This window comes from Felis catus, chromosome E1 (genome assembly GCF_018350175.1).
Source record: "Felis catus isolate Fca126 chromosome E1, F.catus_Fca126_mat1.0, whole genome shotgun sequence".
Classification (NCBI taxonomy): domain Eukaryota; kingdom Metazoa; phylum Chordata; class Mammalia; order Carnivora; family Felidae; genus Felis; species Felis catus.
Window position 1 is genome coordinate 19,694,730 of NC_058381.1, and position 20,319 is coordinate 19,715,048.

Consider the following 20,319-nt stretch of genomic DNA (forward strand, 5'->3'; position numbering starts at 1 on the left):
CTTTGCCACCAACTCTTTGGGTAGCATCTCCAGTTGCCAGTTGCCACAAATACAAAACGAGGGGCCCGGACTGGCCCAGTGAGAGAAGGCTTTCTGTCCCGTATGTCTGTCTGACTAATTGGAAGTGGCCGACAGGGTCCCAGCAGCGAGTCCCAATCTTGAAGATTCTGGGTCTAGAACTGGGCTGAACAAGAAAGAGTGCCTTGATTAATGATGTCTGCCATGGGTGCACAGAGAGGGTGCTCACCCCTGTCTCAGGGCTCGCTGTCCCCGGACTAGGTCCCCTCCAAGCTTCAGTGACATAATGATAATGGCACCAGATTAGTTATGATGACGAGTTTAGATAACCTATGCACATAGACCTTGCAACCTGTGAAGCGCTATCCAGATGCTAGTTACTATAGCAGCAGTTATTATTCTAGTCCGAGGCTGCTATTTCTTCAACACTTTTCAAGGCAGAGTCATGAACAGCAAGCCGCCTGCCTGGGCCAGGGCAGGGCGAGGTGGGGTGTCTGGGTCTGAATGCACTCTTGAATGGGGAATCACATGGGATTACAGTAGTGGATCATTGAACCCGCTAGGGGTTTCGAAGCTAGAACTTTTCTTTTTGCAACATGACTGAGAGAAGTGAACTCGTAGAGGGAAGACAATATAAAGGGTGCTGGATTCCACACTTGACCTTTAGCCAAAAGGCCGAGAAGCGACGGGGTTCTGGATCCCAAAGAACATCTCTGCCCCAACCAGAGCCTGCTAACCACGTAGTCTTTCTACTTTCAGGAGGCGTTCTACTTACGCACCCCATTCACCCCATCCATCCATCTACCCATCCACCCGTCCCTCCACCCAACCCTCTAGTCATCCGCTTGTGCATTCATCTACTTACTGACCTACTCTGACTGAGAATTGCCATGCACCAGACACGTGCTGGGTTCTGGGATACAGCCGGTGCTTCTGTGTCACACAACTCCAGGGAACAGCATTCACATAGGTGTTCACAGAGATATCACGCAGATAGATATTTGCGTAGATCCACTGGACATAGAAGTGAACAAGACAGAGAGACAAAGGTCTTTGCTGGCGTGGATCTTTCATTGTAGACGGGGGACAGACAATAAAGGAGAAAACAAAATGAATGAACAAGATCATTTCACACAGTGGTGAGTTCTAAGAAGAAACCAAAACAGAGAGATGTGAGGGACAGTAATGGCGGGGGGGACAGATTGGGTGCCTAGTTTGGATACAGTGGCCAGGAAAGGTGATATTTGAATAAAGGCAACAGCTTGCCATGTGAACTTCTGAATCTAGCGCAACAGCTCGCCATGTGAACTTCTGACTCTAGAGCATATCAGGCAGAGGGAACAGCAAGTGCAAAGGTCCGGAGGTGGGAAGAATTCTAGGAACCAAAAGAATGCTGGTGTGGCTAGAGCTGGGTGTGTGAAGGGTAGGGGGTAAGAGCTAAATTAATTTTTGGCTTAAGCAACTGGGTGAATGATTGGTGCCATTTACTGAGATGGAGAAGACTGAGGGAGGAAGAGATGGGCAGGGAAGTGAATCATGAGATCTATTTTGGCCATGTTACCCTTGAGGGCAATATCAGACATCCAAGTGGAGATATTGAGTAGAATTTAGTAATTTGGAACCTGGAGGTCAAAATGGAGGTATGAATTTGTTGGTACACATGGGGGTTGACTGTCCAATATCCATACCCATTTTTCATGCTAGCTACTCTAATTTATGTTGCTGTGTCCACATCTCCTAATGTGCTTGGGGGAATAACTCTACCCCTGCGCTAGGAGTGGGATGTTCAGCTAAAGTCTAAACCAACAATACACCCCATCCTCTGGTCTTGTAACTGGTTCAGGAGTGGGCATTTGAGTCCATCTGAGGCTGCAGACAAGTGTTAGTTTCTTAGCTCTTTCTAGAGCACTCTGGAAGACACCTCCTCTCTCTCCTGAACATGTAGAATCTGGAAGTCATCGGCAGCCATCTTGCAACCATGAAGGGTAGAGAGGGTGACAGTAAGGTCGATACAATGGAAGGTAGAGAAGAAGGACAAGGGAAAAAGAAAAGGTAAACCTTCTGACACCAAGTCACTGGAGCCCATCCTACCTCAGAGTTTTATGAAACAAGAAATGCACCCAACGGTCTAGGCCAAATTGGGTTGAGGTCTCTGTTATTTGCAACTGAACACAACCCAACTGATAATGGCCACGGGGCTAGTGACATCTGGGGAATGGGAGGGGGAGAGTGTAGATGAACCAGGAAATGGGTGGGCCCGGAGGCAGGCTACTGAAAGGTTTCCAAAGAAAGTGCTGGGGGTGGGGGTGATCCCTGAATGCAGCAATCTTGGAAGATTTCCTGTGCATAGTCTGGATCTCTGTTACTGGAGAGGAAGTGAATGCACTCAATAAAACACAGGCCTTTGTGTTGCAGAGGCCAGATTTAAGCAACCTCTGCTATTTGCCATCTGTGTGAGTCTGGGCAGCACGTTTAACCCTCTGAGTCTCCATTCCTTCCCCTGTGAAAAGGAGGTAATAATACCCACCTCAAAGAGCTGTGTGTAGACTGTGCCAAGCTGTGGCAGGTGATACTTTCTGTCCCTCCCTTTTGCCTCCTCTTTGGTGGCAGACACCTCTCTCTCTCTCAAAGCCTGGTGAAGGAAGCTGAGTCATTTATCATAGAACTAAAAATTTTAAGTGCTCTCCTCAAATACTCTGTCTCTAGAGAAGCAGTTGATAACCAGGCACATTTGTCCCTCCTTTTCAGGCATCCACCACATTTTATTTTTTATTTTTAAAAAATTTTTTTTAACGTTTATTTATTTTTGAGACAGAGAGAGACAGAGCATGAACAGGGGAGGGTCAGAGAGAGGGAGACACAGAATCTGAAGCAGGCTGCAGGCTCTGAACTGTCAGCACAGAGCCCGACGCGGGGCTCGAACTCACGGACCACGAGATCGTGACCTGAGCCAAAGTCGGCCGCTTAACCGACTGAGCCACCCAGGCGCCCCATCCACCACATTTTAGCATGAAAATAGATGCTCTACTGAGGGGAGAAAGACGCATCAGCTCCAGTCTGGTGGGTGCCCAGTGATGATTCCCAAAGGGCTGCTTCTAACAGGGGTCACCCCTGATAAGATGACCCATGTGCAAAGGTCACCGAGACTGTAGCCCCAAGGGTGGGAAACAGATTTTCTGGAAATAGAATGTAACTACTAGAGGCTGAGGCATCACAGGAAGCCAGGATGCTGGTTATGGACAGGTTAAGTTTCCCTAACCCGTCTCCCGAAAGGGGGATAGTGAGGTCCTCCCAGGCCATTGCCAGACATCTTACGTAGCAGAGAAACATTTCCCGGCTGGGTCCAAGTTCCAATTCTGTTACTTAATAGCCATGTGACCCACACAAGTTATTCCGTGCACCTGTACTTCTGTGTCATCTATAAAACATGAAAGTGGGAGAGTGAGGTTTGTTCCTGCTGTGCTCATGTATCGCCGGCAGGAATGCAAAACAGTAAAACTCTGATTGAGGGGAATTTGGCAGCACTGAGTAAAATTATGTAGGCAAGTACTCTTGGATCCGGCAATTCCATTTTCAGGAATCTATCCCAAAGCCACAATGGCAAAACTTCAAGAGATACGTGCCCTAATGTGGCGGCACGATTTATAGTGGTAAAAGACCGGAAACAACCCAAATGTCCACCGTTTGGGGCCTGGGTGAATAAATTATGGTCCAGCTATACAACGGGGCTCTAGGCAGCTGCTAAAAGGAGTGAGGACTGTTTAGACATACTGCTTTGGGGTGATCTCCCAGATACAAGGTTAAGCGGAAAAAGTGGGATAGAGAAACGTGTGTTTCATATACAGCCATTTAGCCAAGAAAGGAGGGAGGGTGTGTGCATCTGGTCTAAGCAAGTAGTGAGGCTTCATTCCCTTGCACGTAGCTGCCCAGTTTTCCCCAACACCAGGTATTGAAGAGACTGTCTTTTTCCCATTGTATGTTTTTGCCTCCTTTCTCACCATATGTTCTCGAGAGACAGAAGCCAGGAGTCCGGGCCCTGCCTATTCCTTGGCCCCAGCTGCAGGCCCACAGGGAAGGTACCCTGGCTGCCCTATATTCTTGCCGGTCACTTACTCTATCAGCAGGGGACACTTGCTTGGGCCCAGTGGTTTGGATGATGATTCTTCTTTTCCAAATATAGAGTTCTTGCGCTCAAATCTTACAGTGAAGCCAACTTTTGAAGCAGATTTAAAAAGTACACTCCTCTGGTTAATAGAGAAGAGTTCAGAGCCCTAAGTTCTCAACTCCCAGTGCAGCAGGGTCTACCGGGTACCCACAGCATCATCCTATCACCCCTTCCTACTTAGTTTCTTAGTTGAGCATATTGCTGCCTGGAATACAAGACTATTTTCCAACCTCCCTTGCAACTAGGTATATGTGACTATAACTGACACAGAAGTAAATCGGGTAGAGTTTGGAAGACTTCTGGTAAATCTTACGGAAAAAAAAGGAGGGGGGGGGAACCCCAAACTATTAAAACGAAGAAATGAATTCAGTAAATTTGCTTAATTCAAGATCAACACACAGAACGCTGTTGCATTTCTGTATGCTACTAAAAAAAGAGCATACAGGGAAATGAAGAAAATAATCTCATTGCAATCTCATTTCTAATTGCAACAAAAAGAATAAAATGCTTAGGAATAAATTTAACCAAAGAGGTGACAAACCTATACCCTGGAAACCATAAGGCACTGATGAAAGAAACTGAAGACAACATAAGTAAATGGAAACATATACCATGCTCACGAATTAGAAGAGTTATTATTGTTAAAATGTCCACACCACCCAAAGCAATCTACGGATTGGTAGAATCTGAGGATTCAATGCAATCCTTATCAAAATACCAATAGTATTTTTCACGGAACCAAACAGAAAGTCTTTAAAAGACCCCAGGTAGGGGCGCCTGGGTGGCTCAGTGAGTTAAGCGTCCGACTTCGGCTCAGGTCATGATCTCCCGGTTCGTGAGTTCGAGCCCCGCGTCGGGCTCTGTGCTGACAGCTCAGAGCCTGGAGCCTGCTTCGGATTCTGTGTCTCCCTCTCTCTCTGTCCCTCCCCCACTCACACTCTATCTCAAAAATAAATAAACAAACATAAAAAGAGACCCGAAATAGCCAAAGCACTCTTGAGAAAGAGGAACAAGATTTCAAGATTTACTACAAAGCTATGGTAATCAAAACAGTATGATACTGGCACAAAAATAGACTCATAGATCAATGGAATAGAATCAAGAGCCTAGAAATAAACCCACGCTTATATGGTCAATTAATCTACAATAAAGTGGGCAAAAATATACAGTGGGGAAAAGTCTCTTCAACAAATGGTGTTGGAAAAACTGGACGGCTATATGCAAAAGAAACAACTAGACCACTTTCTTACACCATATACAAAAATAAACTCAAAATGTATGAAAGACCTAAATATAAAACTTGAAACCATAAACTCCTAAAAGAAAACATAGGCAGTACTCTCTCGGGCATCAACCTGAGCAGTGTTTTCCTGGATACGTCTCCCTAGGCAAGGGAAACAAAACCAAAAGTAAACAATTGGGACTACATCAAAATAAAAAGCTTTTGCACAGTGAAGGACATCATCAACAAAGCAAAAGGTAAGCTGAGTGGAAGAAGATAGTTACAAATGACATGTCCTATAAGGGGTTAATATCCAAAGTGTATAAGGAACTTATACACCTCAACACCAAAACACAAAACAAAACAAAAAAACACAAAGAGACCCCCACAAATAATCCAAATAAAAATGGTTAGAGAACCTAAATAGACATTTTTCCAAAGAAGATATGCAGATGGCATATTCAGATGGACACATGAAAAGATGCTCAACATCACTCATCATCAGGGAAATGCAAATGAAAACTACAACCGAGGTATCACCTTATACCAGTTGGGATGGCCAGTATCGAAAAGACAAGAAAAAACAAGTGTTGGCGAGGATGTGAAGAAAAGGGAACACTTATGCACTTTCGGTGGGAATGTAAATTGGTGCAGCCACAGTGGAAAACAGTATGGAGGCTCCTCAAAAAATTAAAAATAGAAGTACCATATGATCCAGGAATTCCACTACTGGGTATTTACCCAAAGAAGACGAAGACGCTAATTTGAAAAGATATATGCACCCCTCTATTTATTGCAGCATGTTTATGATAGCCAAGATATGGAAGCAACCTAAGTGTCTGTTGATAAGTGAATGGTAAAGAAGACACACACACACACACACACACACACACACACACACACACGAGTATTACTCAGCCATAAAAAAATAACAAAATCTTGGGGCTCCTGGGTGGCTCTGTCAGTTAAGCATCCAACTTCAGCTCAGGTCATGATCTCACAGCTTGTGAGTTCGAGCCCCACGTCAGGGGAGCTCAAGCCCTGCCTCAGGCTGCACACTGACAGTGCTGAGCCTACGTGGGATTCTCTCTCTCTCTCTCTCTCTCTCTCTCTACCCCTTGCTCACTTGTACCCTCTTTCTCTTTCAAAAAAAAAAATCTTGCCATTTGTGACATGGACAGACCTAGAGAGTATGATGAAATAAGTCAGAGAAAAACAAATAGCACGTGATTTCATTTATACGTGGAATCTAAAAAAACGAAACAAAGGGAACAAACAAGAAAGAAAGAAACAGACTCATAAATGCAGAGGACAAACTAGTGATTGCCAGAGGGGATTAAGAGGTACAAACTTCCAGTTATAAATAAGTCATAGAGACGGAGAGTACAGCAGAAAGAATACAGTCAATAATATTGTAATTAGTTGAGGTGGTGACATGGTAACTACATTACTGTAGTGAGCATTTGTAAAGTATACGACTGTCAAATCATAATGTTGTACAACTAGAACTAATATAATATTGTATCAACTATACTTCAAATTTTCAAAAAAGAATATGTCACTGTAATTTCTATTATCCTTCATAGTGTTTTAAAATTTAAAAACTTCCTCATAAGGGTCAAGTTTAGCCCCAGATATTTTATTTTGTTATTTTAAAAGGGGTCTTTTAAAGACCCCTTTTGTTATTTAAAATATTTTGTTATTTAAAAGGGGTCTTAAAGGCGCCTGGGTGGCTCAGTCAGTTAGGTGTCCGACTTCGGCTCAGGTCATGATCTCCCGGTTTGTGGGTTCAAGCCCCGCGTCAGGCTCTGTGCTGACCGCTGGGAGCCTGGAGCCTGCTTCGGAGTCTGTGTCTTCCTCTCTCTCTGCCCCTCCCCTGTGTCAACTCTGTCTCTGTCTGTCTCTCAATACTAAATAAATGTTAAAAATTTTTAAAGGGGTCTTTTCTTTCTGATATATATGCGTGTGTGTGTGTGTGTGTGTGTGTGTGTGTGTGTGTGTGTGTGTGTATTTTTTTTTTTTTTTTTAGAAAAAGAAAAGACAATACACTTAGCCTATAACCCAGCAATCTCTTATCCAGGTATCTGTCCTATAGAAATAAAACCACCACCATATAAAGGCGTGTGTGTATAAAGTTATTTGTTATATTTATTAAAACAATGTTATAACAAATGTGTTATTTGTTACTTGTTATAACAATGCTTGTAATGACAAAAACTAAAAATATATTTTTTTATTGGATGAACCATGGTAGAGCCATAAAATGGGAGAATAGTAACTATATAAAAGGTGAATTAGATCTGCCTCTGTTGACTTTATTTTTTATTTTTTAATGTTTATTCACTTTTTGAGAGACAGAATGCAGAGTGCAAGCAGGGCAGGGGCAGAGAGAGAGGGAGACACAGAATTCAAAGAGGCTCCTCCAGGCTCTGAACTGTCAGCACAGAGCCCGATGCGGGGCTCGAACCCACAAACCATGAGACCATGACCGGAGTCGAAGTCAGACGCTTAACCCACTGAGCCACCGAGGCGCCCCCCTCTGTTGATTTTAAATCACAGTGATGATATTTACATAAGGCAAGTTTCAGCAAAAATGTATCAACTTCAACTTCAGTTTTGTGTTCATGTTATAAGAGCATGGAGAAAGATGAAGAAGGGTCCATAGCAGACCATTACTATTAGTTACTTGGGGTGGGGTGTGTATTTATGGAGAAAATTAAGACATCTGATGACAATTAGCATATAAAACAGACCAGGATAAATAGAGTAAAAGTGTTCTAAAGTCCTTATATTGTCTAGGAAGCAAATACAAAGTGCTAATTAATAAAGGATTTAGATAAATTAAGGATGCATATTGTTTTTTATCTTTAGCATAACCTATCAGATAATTGTAAAAGGGTATATAACTTCTGAGTTAATGGGGGGGGGGGATGATAGGAAAATTCTTTTTTTCTTTTTTCCTTTTTTTTTTTTACATTCATTTTTTTTTTTTTTATTTTTTTTTCAACGTTTATTTATTTTGGGGACAGAGAGAAACAGAGCATGAACGGGGGAGGGGCAGAGAGAGAGGGAGACACAGAATCAGAAACAGGCTCCAGGCTCCAAGCCATCAGCCCAGAACCTGACGCGGGGCTCGAACTCAGGGACCACGAGATCGTGACCTGGCTGAAGTCGGACGCTTAACTGACTGCGCCACCCAGGCGCCCCTACATTCATTTATTTTTGAGAGACAGACAGAGCACGAGTGGGGGAGGGGCAGAGAGAGAAGGAGGTACAGAATCCGAAGCAGGCTCCAGGCTCTGAGCTGTCAGCACAGAGTCCGACATGGGGCTCAAACTCACAAACCATGAGATCATGACCTGAGTTGAAGTTGGAGGCTTAACTGACTGAGCCACCCAGGCGCCCCAGGAAAATTCTTAATCCAAAAGCGGTCAATGAAGGAGAGGTAAGAACATGGAACAGGAGGAACGGATAGAAAACACTTAGTAAGATGATAGCTTAAAAGCAAATGTATCAGTAATTACAAAAACTATAAATATAGTAAGTGCTCCAATTACTATTAGGTTAGATTAAAAAACACAACTGTCTGTTGTTTATAGGAAGTACATCGAATAAACAAAGATACAGACAGGTGGAAAGTAAAATACGGGGAAAAGTTATTCCAAGAAATACTAACCGCCCAAAAAGCTGGTGGTGCTATATTAATATCTTTCGGTGTAGACTTTAAGATAAGAGAATTGCTAGAGATAAATAGGCAATTTTGTAACAATAAGAGGTGCAATTCACTAAGAAGATATAATAATTCCAAATTTGTATTAACCTAATAATACAGCTTTAAGTATACGAAAAGCAAAAATTAAAGAGAAATAGAAAATTCCACAAAGAGGAAGATTTTAAAACACAACCCCCAGATACTGATTTTTTAATCAGATAAAGATTTGAATAATACGATCAGTAAAACTGACCTAATGGCAATATATAAAACACTGCACCCAACAGCTGCATAACATATGCTCTTTGCAAGCATACCTTATAAATACACTGGTCCACAAAGCAAATTTTAAAACCTTTGAAAAGCTGAAATTATACAGGGGGTATTTCTTCCATGATCCTAATGCAATTAAACTGAAATAAACAGACAACCGGAAGAATCCTAATATGTTTGGAAGTTAAGAAATACACTTCTAAAGGGGCGCCTGTGTGGCTCAGTAAGTTTAGTGTCTGACTCTTGGTTTTGGCTCAGGTCATGATCTCATGGTTCGTGAGTTCAAGCCCCGCACTGGGCTGTGGGCTGACAGCACAGAGCCTACTTGGGATTCTGTCTCCCTCTCTCTGCCTCTGCCCTGCTCGCTCTCTCTTTGTCAAAAATAAATAAAAATAAGTTCAAAAAAAAAAAAAAAAGGAAATATGTTTCTAAATAACCCATGGATTAAAAAAAAAAAAAGAAATCATAATGGAAATTTAAAAATATTTTTAACTGAATAATACAAAAATACTGTGTATTGACAGTTGTGGGATATACCTAAGGACGTGCTTAGAGAATTATAACCACATACATTAGAAAAGAAGAAAGACTGAAAAGCCAAAAAGTCAAGTTTTCACTTCAAAATGTTGACCAAAGAACAAATTAAGCTCAAAGAAAATAGAAGAAAGAAAATATTCAAGGGCGGAGATTATAAATGAAGTTTATAAAACAGACACACAAAGAGTATCAAACAAGGGCACCTGGGTGGCTCAGTTGGTTAAGCTCTTGATCTTGGCTCGGGTCATGACCTCATGGTTGGTGAGTTTGAGCCCTGTGTTGACCTCTTTGTGACAGCACAGAGCCTGCTTGGGAGTCTCTCTCTCTCTCTCTCTCTCTCTCTCTCTCTCTCTCTCTCTCTCTCAAAAATAAATAAATAAACATTTGAAAAAATAAAGAGTATCAAACAAAATGAATAGTTGTGTCTGAAAGAGTGAAAGCAACTGGTAAACTGTAAGCAAGAATGACAGGAGAGACGGAAAAAGCATACATAATGAATGTCAGCAGTGAAAATGGGAATCGTACCTTAGATTCCACACAGACTGGAAAGACAAGAAGATACTGTGAAAACTGTGCACCAATAAATGTTAAACATTGGATGAAATAGACCAATTTCTTGTAAAATGTGACTTACAGAAAGTGACACGAGAAAACAGAAAAACAGTATTCTTGAGACATAGTCAATCCATAATTTAAAATATTTTCACAAAGAAAACTGCAGTTCCAGATAGCTGTACTGGCAAATTCTGCCAAACATCTAAGGAAGAAATAATTCCAATCTTGCAAACTCTTCTAGGGAATAAGAGATATTATTCCCCTACTTATTTTGTGAAGCCAGGAAGACTTTGACAATAAAATCTAGCCAGAACATTTACAGAAAAAAATTATAGGTCAGTCTCATGCATGAATGAAGTGTAAACATTCTAAACAAAAATATTTCCAAGCCTACTTATGAATAGATCAAGTTGGGTTTATTCTATAAATGTAAAGTTGGGGGCGCCTGGGTGGCGCAGTCGGTTAAGCGTCCGACTTCAGCCAGGTCACGATCTCACGGTCCGTGAGTTGGAGCCCGGCGTCAGGCTCTGGGCTGATGGCTCAGAGCCTGGAGCCTGTTTCTGATTCTGTGTCTCCCTCTCTCTCTGCCCCTCCCCCGTTCATGCTCTGTCTCTCTCTGTCCCAAAAATAAATAAACATTGAAAAAAAAATTTTTTTTAAATAAATAAACAAATAAATGTAAAGTGGGGTCAACATTTGAAAATCAATCAATGCAATTTATTATATTGACAGAATAAAGGATAAAAACTGTAATATTATTTCAATAGATACAGAAAAATATTTTGATAAAATTTAAGATCTATTCATGATTCTTAGCAAACTAAGAATGGAAAGGAACTTCCTTAAAACATGAGAAGGGATCTTGAAAAAAAAAACCAAACTGATCATAATCTTGATACATAATGGTGAAATGTTGAAACATTCCCCTTTGAAACCAGGAACAAGATAAGGATGTTTGTTACCACCAGTGTTATTCACCATTGTATTAGCCTAGTGTAGTAAGACAAGAAAGGATTGAAAAGAAATACCACAGTCATTATTTGTATGTAATTTATGATGTGTAGAAAATCTAAAAAAGTTATAGATACATTTGAGAATTTATGAATAAATTTAGCGATACATTAGAAACTAGGTCAATACACAAGAATTAATTGTATTTCTATATATCAGGAAAAAAACAAATACAATGAAATAAAAAAATATACCCGTTTCAATAGCATAAAATAAACCTAAGAAGGAATCTAATAAAATATGTTACAAAGTAAATCTCCAAATAGTACGAGAAATAGCAAAGATCAAAATAGAGGACTATACCATGTTCATGAATTGGAAGACTCAACATTGGAAAGATGTCTACCGTACCCAAATTATTCTGTAAGTTCAATGCGATCTCAATCAAAATCCCAACTTTTTTTTGCAAAACTTGACAAGCTGATTCAAAACTGCACATGGAAACGCAAAGGATTAAGAATAGCCATGCCACTCTCGAATGAGAAGAACAACACGGGAGGACTTTTTCTATCTAACACCAACAATTATCATTTAAAAGATACAGTATTTCACAGTGTGCTGTAAGGACAAATTCCTCAACGGAACAGAATAAAAAGCTCAGAAACATACCCTGATGTATAAATCCTTGGGATTTATGGCAGAGATGACCCTGCAGAGAAGTAGGGAAATGCCAGCCTTTTCAATAAAGGGTGTTGGACCACATAATTATATATATTTTTCGAAGCAAGAATCCATACCATGTAATTCCATGGTAAGTGAAAAACAGGAGACACGCATGAAAGGCAAGAGGAAGGAAAGAAGGAGGGAATGCTTCTAGAGGATACAGGTAACGTTCTTCAAGAACAGTCATGAAGGAAACAACTGCTAAATTTGACTACATTAAAATTAAGAACTTTTAGGGGCGCCTGGGTGGCGCAGTCGGTTAAGCGTCCGACTTCAGCCGGGTCACGATCTCGCGGTCCGTGAGTTCGAGCTCCACGTCGGGCTCTGGGCTGATGGCTCGGAGCCTGGAGCCTGTTTCCGATTCTGTGTCTCCCTCTCTCTCTGCCCCTCCCCCGTTCATGCTCTGTCTCTCTCTGTCCCAAAAATAAATAAACGTTGAAAAAAATAAATAAATAAAAAATAAAATTAAGAACTTTTAAGAAATTTTTGTTTATTTATTTTTGAGAGCAAGCGAGTGCGGGGGAGGAGCAGAGAGAGAGGGAGACACAGAATCCAAAGCAGGCTCCAGGTTCCAAGCTGTCAGCACAGAGCCTGATGCGGGGCTCAAACCCACAACGGTGAGATCATGAACTGAGCTGGAGTCAGAGACTCAACCGACTGAGCCACCCAGGTGCCCCTAAAATTAAGAACTTTTGACCATCAAAGGACATCAAGAGAATGAAAGAACAAGCCACGGGTGGGAGAAGATATTTGCAACACAAATCACCACAACAAACTCACAGTGATACTCTGTTTTTAAATCAAAAAGAAAGACAAACAACCAAAAAGAAAACTGGGGCCAGGGATTTGAAAAAGCACTTTACAGAAGAGATCTCCAATGGCTAATAAACAAATGAAAAGGTGTCCAACTGGATCATTAATCAGGGAAATGCAAAATACAACATAACAGGATACCACTCCACACCCACAGGAATGGCTAAAGTTAAACAGTGATAATAACAAGTGCTAGCAAGGATATAGGGCAATGGCCTATATCCCAGGCGCTGTGGACAGGAGTGCAAATTGAGATGATCACTTTGAAAACGCTTTGGCATTATCTACTAAACAGCACACCCTCCCACATAGCCTCTGACCCAAGTTCATCCCTAGGTATATGCCCAATAGAAATGGGTGCACGTATGTACCGAGAAACACGATCAGAATGTTCATCGTGGCATCATTGGCAAAAGCCAAAAAGCAAAAGCGATCCAAACGACCATCAAACATGAAACGGAGAAATATGTTTAGCATGCTTAGACAATGAGTGGACTGCAGCCACAGCCTGGAACACGGATGAATCCCACAAATATTGAATATTGAACATTATTCACAATATTGAATAAAATAAGCCAGCACGGGGCACCTGGGTGGCTCAGTTTGTTATGCGTCCGATGTCGGCTCAGGTCATGGTCTTGCGATTTGTGAGTTCGAGCCCCGTGTTGGGCTCTGTGCTGACGGCTCGGAGCCTGGAGCCTGCTTCGGATTCTGTGTCCCCCTCTCTCTCCGCCCCACCTCTGCTTGTGCTCTTTCTCTGTCGTTCAGAAATGAATAAACATTAAAAAAAAAAAAAGCCAGCACAAAGGAGCACATGCTTGTAGTTCCATTTACATAAGGTTCAAAAAACAGGCACCACTGAACTAGAGCTGAAGGGCATGTGGGCAGTGGGCAAAGCCAAAAAGAGAAGAAAGGAAGAGGTTCCTATCAAGATTGTTCATTACATGGAGAAGGAAAGGTGGTAATCTGGGAGGAGGTATGAAGGAGGCTTCTGGGGTGCTAGAATCATCTCTTTCCTTTCTTGACCTGGGGTATCCTGGTGTTTGCTTTAGGACAGTCCACTGAGATACAGAGGTTAGTTTTTTCCACTTTGTGTCTCTGTGATATATTTCAGAAAATTCGAAATGTTTACCGTAGATAATAGTGCTGGCAATATTTTAAAATACAATATGCACAAAGAATTAGAAAATCCTTGGTTTGATTAGGTTACGTAATTAGGAGCAATTTTAATCTTGCATATCTGTGGTTATTTTAGCATGAGTTTAATTTAGTAAAGTCACTTTTTTTTAAATTTTTTTTTCAACGTTTATTTATTTTTGGGACAGAGAGAGACAGAGCATGAACGGGGGAGGGGCAGAGAGAGAGGGAGACACAGAATCGGAAACAGGCTCCAGGCTCCGAGCATCAGCCCAGAGCCTGACGCGGGGCTCGAACTCACGGACCGCGAGATCGTGACCTGGCTGAAGTCGGACGCTTAACCGACTGCGCCACCCAGGCGCCCCCAGTAAAGTCACTTTTAAGGGAATATCCTGGAACAAGCAGCGTTAGGAAAGGTAAATTATCTAGAATGAGCTGACACTTGGGAAATACGCTCAAGAAAACACAAAAGGATTTTTTAAGGTCTATTCAGAGGAGGGAAAGAAAGCAAGCCAAGGTGAGGCCAGAGCCCAGGGACTTTGATGTCACGCAAACGGATGACGGAGACAGAGCAGAACCACTCGGTTTTTATTTTGCTTCTGTCTTCATCCGGGAGAATGATCTTCAAGCTGGAAACGATAGAACAGATATCACCAAGATGGAATTAAAGCCCAGGATGAATGCGGAAACCAAAAACTTGCCGTTGTGATCACGGACTAGTCAACATAGTGAGGAATCGGAGGACTGGAGAGGAGGCAGAGGACAGAAGACAAGGAGATATAATGCTGGCTTCATGGATGGAGGGTCTAGTCAATGTGTGTTCCTGCCCCAAATCCAAAGCAAGGTATGAACAGGTCGTCTGTGGACATTTCTGGAGGCAGGTTGCTCCCTCGGAGCCTCCAGTGAACCAGCAAAAACAAGTCACCCAGACGGTTTCGTGTCACACATTTACGACATCAGATTGAACAGGTCAAACGCCGCGCGTGTGGGGTGCAGATTGAGACTTGTATACATTTGACATGGTTCAGAATTCTCTAGAAGAATGGAGAAGCTACTTGCAAATGGAAAGTTACCCTGCTTTGGTGTCCTAAAATTCGACCGGGAAGACACCGTATCAGTGTGGACGGGCTAGGCCGTGCAACGCTAACAGCGTAATCCCGAATCCGCGGCTGCGGCGACAAGGCTCATTTCCCACCCATGCTGTAGGTCCGCGGCGTGTCCGCAGGACCGTCTGCCCTGCCTTCTCCTCTGGGACCCGGGCTGAGGGGCAGCCCGCTGCGGCAGGAGGAGGGAGCACGGCGGGCCGTGTCTTGGCACCGAAGGCGTCATGCCGGAGTGACAGTACAAATCTCAAAGTGGGACGCGCGAGACTGCTGTGTGTTGGCAAGATGAAAAGCGTGGGGTGTCCCGAGCTCCTGACCTCCACAGACGGTCTGCAGCCCTCTCGTGTGGCTGTGTAAGCTGATCCAGGCAAGGAGAAGTGCCAGCAGCTGGGCAGGGATCCAGCACTTTGGCACCTGAAAGCCTACAGTTTCCACCCCCCCAACCCCCCCATTGGTTCCAGGGGCCATGGACCAGATGAGCCCAGGGCTGGGGATAAAGAGTGAGGGACGCGGATGCCAGGGGAGGGCGATATCTCCTGATGCCCCCCACCCCCCCCCCCCCCCCCCCCCCCCCCCCCCCCCCCCCCCCCCCCCCCCGCCCACCAGGGATTGCCTGCCTTCCCCCGTCTCCAGTGCGTCTGCTCCTCTCTACTTCCGGTTCTCCTCTTTCCCAGCCCTCTTGGATGTAAGGTTCCCAAATGACGTAAATCGGCCTTTACTTAGCGTTGCCTTAATTCGCCTCTAATACCTCAAAAAACACCATAAACAAAAAACAACGTACAACCTCAAAATCAGAAACGGGTTTAAGTGTTTGCCAGGGTAAGCATATACGTGGAATGCCACTGCTTTTTAAAATCGCGTTGTCGGGGCACCTGGGTGGCTCAGTCAGTTCACGGTTGTGTGAATTTGAGCCCCGCATCGGGCTCCGTGCTGACGGTGTAGGGCCTGCTTGGGATGCTATGTCTCTTCTCTCTCTCTGCCCCTCCCCGACTTGCTCTGTCTCTGTCTCTCTCAAAACAAATAAACTTTATAAAATAATTAAAAGGAGCGCCCGGGTGGCTCGGTCGGCTAATTTGGCTCAGGTCATGATCTCACAGCTGGTGAGTTCAAGCCCCACGTCGGGCTCTGTGCTGACAGCTCGGAGCCTGGAGCCTGCTTCGGACTCTGTCTCATTCTCTCTCTGCCCCCCCCCACCCCCCCACCCCCCTCGTGCTCTGTCTCCCTGTCTCTCTACAATAAATAAGTGTAATAAGAAAAATTAAAAATTAAAAAAAAAAAACAACCTATAGCTAACATCATACTTAATGGTGAGAAACTCCAAGCTTTCTCCCTAAGACCAGGTACAAGGCAAGGATGTCCCCTCTTGCCGCTCCTTATCAACACTGTGCAGGAAGTCCCTGCTAGCACAGCGCAGACAAGAAAAGGAAACAGAAAGTATACAGACGGGGAAGGAAGAAATAAAACGCGGTCATCAGGTGGTAACACAATGGTCTGCAGAGGCGGGGGGGGGGGGGGGGCCTGCTGATGCGTGTACCTGTGCTCTGGACAGGCAAGGGCGTTCAGGACGAAATCCACTTCAGAAGCCAGGAGGCTGACAGACCAGCACCCAGACAAGTGGATGGTACCAAGGACCACAGCCAACGCGATGCGCTCACGGCCAAGGTGGCACTGGCATTTCCCCCAGAGCTACTGATGACGCGCTTGGAGTGTAAATTCACGCGAGCAAGTTCACCCCTGGCTGTCCTCGGGCTGACATGCCAGGAAGCGCCTGCTTTCACAGAGCCCATCTGGCCCGAGAGGCCAATCGACTTTATTGCTGGCTTTGTAAGTCAGGGTCTAGCAGAGACACTTACCCAGCAAGAAGCACTTACCCAGCATGGCGAACATAGGAATACGAGCGTTTTCTAGATACGGCCCTGTGTCTCCCTGTTCGCCCAAACTTCCGCTCTCCCAGCGAAGCCACACGTGGTGGGTTAACAAACCGCCGGGGCTCGAATCCAGACTCAGTCACCTTATGCGCCCTTGAGTTAGTTATGTGGCCTTTCTGGCCTCAGTTTCCCTAACTGTAAAATAATATTTCAGAGACTTGTGTTGAGATTTAAATTAGGTTAAATATGAAGGACTTAGGAAAGAGCTGGGTGTGGAGAAAGTACCCAGTAAATATTAAACATTGTGTTTATTGTCGATAGAGTACAATACTGTCACAATACAATACAATCATTTCAGGGGAGAATTTGCAAGTTAGCCAGAGTATCTTTGTAGGCAAACAGAAGGATGTGAGACCGGCTAATAGTAAGACCATATGAAATCGAGGAGAGCTGCAGAGAGGACAGATGAAGGAGTCAGTGTCACCTTCCGTGATGAAAGAATGAGTGTCATGCTTTGAAGCAGGTATTTAGTGGTGTGCTTTAAATATTCAATTCAGGGGCGCCTGGGTGGCGCAGTCGGTTAAGCGTCCGACTTCAGCCAGGTCACGATCTCGCGGTCCGTGAGTTCGAGCCCCGCGTCAGGCTCTGGGCTGATGGCTCAGAGCCTGGAGCCTGTTTCCGATTCTGTGTCTCCCTCTCTCTCTGCCCCTCCCCCGTTCATGCTCTGTCTCTCTCTGTCCCAAAAATAAATAAACGTTGAAAAAAAAATTAAATATTCAATTCAGAACATCAATAATGTGGGGGTGCCTGGGTGGCTCAGTCGGTAAAGTATCCAACTCTTAATTCCGGCTCAGGTCATGATCTCACGATTCGTGAGTTTGAGCCCCACACCAGGCTCTGCTCTGACAGTGCGGAGCCCGCTTGGGATTCTCCCTCTCCCTCCGTTTCTCCCCTGCTGGTGCTCTCTCTCTCTCTCTCAAAATAAGAAGCAAACAAAAAAGAACATCAATAGTGTGATGCTTAAAATCAATAGGGAGAAAAAACTTATTCAATTCTGTTAACATCTGGGGAAAAAAAAGGTAAGTTGGGACCTGGCCATGGTGTCGTGCTCTGAAATGAATTCGTAACAGACTGAATTAAATGTGAAACATGAATAATGATCTAGAAGATGATGTAGGTATGGAAACCCTTTTAAGCAGTGTGGGGCGTTTTGATTCCCCTTTCACTTGGTGAACCATTGGGAGCGTGGGGCCAGGACTGACTGGCACGGAGCCAGCATCTTGTGCTGAGTGCGGCTCCTACAAACTCTGTTCGTTGATTGATTTCACAGTCAACACACAATGTTACATTCATTTCAGGAGCAGGACATAGTGGTTCGACAACTACACATTGTGCTATGCTCACAAGTATAACTACCACCTGTCACCACACATCACTATCACAATACCATTGACTGCATTCCCTATGCTGTACCTTTTATCCCCGTGACTTATTCATTCCGTAACTGGAAGCTGGTATTTCCCATTTTGCCCATCCTTTCGCGATCCCTATATTTATTTATTTTTTTAATTTTGCAATGTTTATTTATTTTTGAGAGAGAGAGAGAGACAGAGCACGAGCGGGGGAGGGGCAGAGAGAGAGGGAGACACAGAATCCGAAGCAGGCTCCGGGCTCTGAGCTGTCAGCACGGAGCCGAACGCAGGGCTTGAACTCGCAGACCGTGAGATCATGACCTGAGCCAAAGTCAGATGCTTAGCCGACGGAGCCACCCAGGCGCCCCTCACGAGCCCTACATTTAAAGACAGATCTATTTCTCACAGTGTGGCCTCAATGCTGGCCAACCGCTTCCTCCAGAACTCAACCATAGAAACTGTGATCCATTCCTGAAACGGCAGGAGGCCTGACTGATGTACTAAGTAAGAGACTAGGGGTCTGGTGGTTATAGGGCTGGTCCTACGGATGCCTTTCAGCTTCCACCCTGATTTAAAAATCCTAAAACACGGGACTCCCTGACCCTGCCCAGCACTGTGCATCCTCCTTACCCTGCTCTACTTTCTTTTTTTTTTTCAATAGCATTCACTTCTTTCTAACACATAATTCATTCATTAGGTTTTATTGCTTATTACCTACCATCCCCCACCCCACCCCCCCCCCCACACACAACTGTGAGCTCCAGGAGAACTGGGAATTTTATCTGCTTTGTTCACTGATAGGTCCCAAGTACCTAGAAAAAAAACCTGGCACCTGGGTGGCACTTTATAAACATTTGTTAAATGAATACATCCCTGGATAGGGAATGGCTTTCTAAGCTTGATGTCAAAGAAAGTAAATGCAAAGAAGCATCCTGATAGGTTTTTCTATGTAAAACTAGAAGTTGTCCTGAGCCATAATCACAACACAGAAACTGAGGTATCTAACAATAGGAGATGAATAAAAATCCTTTTTTTAGTTTAAAATGTTTAATGTTTATTATTTAAAAAAATTTTTTTTAATGTTTATTTTTGAGAGACAGAGTGAGACAGAGCATGAGAGGGGGAGGGATAGAGAGAGAGAGGGAGACACAGAATCCAAAGCAGGCTCTGAGCTGTCAGCACAGAGCCCGACATGGGGCTTGAACCCACAAACCACAAGATCATGACATGAGCTGAAGTCAGATGCTTAACTGACTGAGCCACCCAGGTGCCCCTAAAATAAATTCTCTTTATTCTATTTTATTTTTTGAGAGAGATAGTACGCAAGAGCAGGGGGTAGGCAGAGAGGGAGACAGAGGATATAAAGCAGGCTCCCACACTGACAATAGATAGCTGGATGTGGGGTTTGAACCCATGAACCTTGAGATCACGACCTGAGCCGAAGTCAGACGCTTAAATCCACTGACCCACGCAGGCGGCCCCAAATTATTTCTTACGTGTTTCTTCTCCAGCCATTTAAAATGGTGTTGTAAATCAACACATACTGTGGGGACAAAGACCGTGATCTATTGACAAGTGAAAAGAACCAGTTCTAAAATGTTGACCCAATGTTTGTTTAAATATGTATAGAAAAACTGTAAGATTTTTTCCCAAGGGTAAACTCTCAGTAGCTCCATCATTAAAAGAATAATTATCAGTACTGTATTGATTGTCATTAATTTTGTCCGTAGGAGTTCCTGTACAGAGGTCCTACCCAATAACCCAGAAATCTCTTTAAATTCTCAAAGTTTTTCGTAATTACTGCTTTTTTGGGTATTCTATTATTATTGT

The 20,319-nt window shown here is 43.7% G+C and overlaps 1 long non-coding RNA gene across 2 annotated transcripts in view; it reads right to left on the reverse strand.

Annotated features, from left to right (window-relative positions):
* Positions 1-586: 586 nt before the first annotated feature.
* Positions 587-20,319, reverse strand: part of LOC123381868 — a 123,543-nt gene continuing 103,810 nt past the window's right edge. The window contains exons 3-4 of one of the 2 annotated variants that reach the window (XR_006589382.1): positions 2,546-2,650; positions 587-1,032 (exon numbers count right to left, since the gene is read on the reverse strand). This is a non-coding gene — a long non-coding RNA (uncharacterized LOC123381868). Of the gene's footprint in view, positions 1,988-2,545; positions 2,651-20,319 lie in introns of both variants that reach the window. The other variant, XR_006589381.1, reaches the window with a different exon arrangement.